Below are 2,489 nucleotides of genomic sequence, written 5' to 3'. Positions count from 1 at the left end.
GGGGTGAAACAGAACATCCTTTGTTTGTGACGTCATAAGATGACCAAGTGTTTAGTAAATGGTTCGAGAATAGACATGTTATTAACGAAATTTTGTTTATTGCCTTAATAAAGAAAGTCTGTATCTTGGCCGCTAGATGGCAACTTCCGTTACTTTCTGACCCGCCCTCGTAAAGCAGGCATTTGAACCTTTACCGTAAGTCGTCGTAGCTTTGAACACAACACTCTCGTCATTGTAAGATAAACACAGATCTCGGTAAGGTAAGCCAGACGTGAAAGCGTCCATTTGTTGAACGTGCTTAAAATAGCCCAATTGTGGCGTTCAAATAATGCTCTATATTATTGTTTGATAACATCAAACCAACCCGTCCTGTCTTTTTGCCAGTGTCACATTTCCTGATGTGTCTGTGTACAAATATTTACTGTGTACATCTCGTCATAAAACGTTTATTCATTTTTTTCTGTCAAAATTGTTACAATTGGTCACCTCCAACTCTCAGCACACGGGCCATCGACTCAACATTTCCGAATTGTGAGGCCGTGCTTTTTTAAAAATAAACATCTCGTTCGTGCTCCAAGCTATAAAATAACTCTTCATCCGAGTACACACGTCTCCGGCTAGTCTCTTTTGTTTGATCGAATCGGGGTGGAAATGAAAGAGACGTACTTGTCAAAACAGAAAAGGAATTGAGTGGTACAAGAATCGTCCTCTCCAAAAATTTTGTTTATAACACCATTACCACATGACAACAAGTGAGGCAACATTGTATAATATCTATCGTGAATCTAAAACTATTCAAGTCTTTGGTACTGTATAATTCAAGGGCTTCAATATTTTAATATAATAGTATCTGTGATGACCTATAATTCAGACTGAGGAGTTTTTTCAAGTTACTCAAAACCCGGAGTTTCGTTATCCTGATTTGTCTCTACTTATGTTTGCTAATACGGGGTGCCCACTACGGATGGGATCGGCCGATCGGGCTGATCTCTCGACTCGATCGCCTCAAAAACAAACGTGTTTGTCTTCAGTTTCAGGCGACGAGTCGTGTGACTGGCCTGATCCAGCTATAGTGGGCACCCCGTATAAAGACTAATGTGGAAAAAGAAACGGACGCGTCTGAATTTAACATATTCAAACGGACATCTATACAGCAAAAGTCTGCTTACGGCAGTTCTATAATGAAGTTGTGAAGTGGAGGTCCATGATCGCCCACGCCAGTCGGCAAGGCACCGGATGATCATAATATAATATTAATCAAAGGAGTTTCAGACTGGCTTTGTATAAAATAAAATAAAATTAAAAAATAATGATGAAAAATATATTGTTTTCACCCAGGCTCAAATTTAGTTTCTTTCTTGTAATATTCTTTCTTGTAATATTCATCACAGAACACGAGACATCTTCAGGGTATCCGAGTAAAAACAGCAGACAGCTTTGTCATTTCGCTGGAAGAAAAAAAAGTTAGTATGATTCCGCTCCTGATTGCACTTGGAAATTCAATATAATATAACAGACGCAGAAAGACAGGAAGAGACAAAGGAAACATCAACACCATTGTTGATCTCTAGCGGCCATCGAGACCACAAAGCGAAATAAACTCCGGAAAAGAAAGTATGACTTTATTAGTTACTTAAATACAGCTTTCCATATTTACCTCTCCCTCTTTCTCTCTCTCTCTCTCTGTCTCTGTCTCTCTCTCTGTCTCTTTCTCTCTCTCTCTCTCTCTCTCTCTCTCTCTCTCTCTCTCTCTCTTTCTGCCACCCTCCCCTTCCTCTCTCTCTCTCTTGCTCTCTCACTCGCTCGTTGGCAAGCTATCTCTGTGTCCTTCTCTCTGCTTGTTGTGAGTAAATCTGCTTAAGGTGGTTGGTGATATTTCATTATACCTATACCTTCCTTGATTTCATACGTACTGGCCATGTCTCTCTTTTGTGGAACATCAAGGAAGTCAAGACCTGGGGGGAGGGAAGTAGTACTTGGGTAGTCTACTTACCCTATGTCTTCGTCTCCGCCCAGGCTATGCTGCATCATGCATACTGTTTTTAAATCGCCTATCTAGATTAGTAAGTAAATAACCCTATCCGAACGCCCCGGGGTCATTTTGTACTCCCGGGGTTGTATTCTTCACATTTTAAAATACTTCTAGTACGAAGATCTCTTTGGAAATGTTAGTATTTCTAAAAAAATTATTATGACAGACTACTATGCAAAGCGTACGGATCGGATTAACGAGTAAATTTCCTCTTTAGAAAATCCCCTCGTCGCATGGATACGACAGTAAAACACGACGTACATATAGGGATAAGTAAACATGGGTTTAACGCCCCTATCAACACTATTTAGTTATATAAAAGGCAGTACCTCCGACTTTAACGTCCACCCCCGACAGGACCGAGACAAATAGGTTTTGAGCCTTGAAAACTCCACGGCAAAACGACCCGAGTTCAAGAACGCCCAGTGTGGGATTCGAGTCTGAGCCATCTGCTCTG

Source organism: Aplysia californica, unplaced genomic scaffold (genome assembly GCF_000002075.1).
Source record: "Aplysia californica isolate F4 #8 unplaced genomic scaffold, AplCal3.0 scaffold00195, whole genome shotgun sequence".
NCBI classification, from domain to species: domain Eukaryota; kingdom Metazoa; phylum Mollusca; class Gastropoda; order Aplysiida; family Aplysiidae; genus Aplysia; species Aplysia californica.
This window is presented reverse-complemented; position numbering follows the sequence as displayed.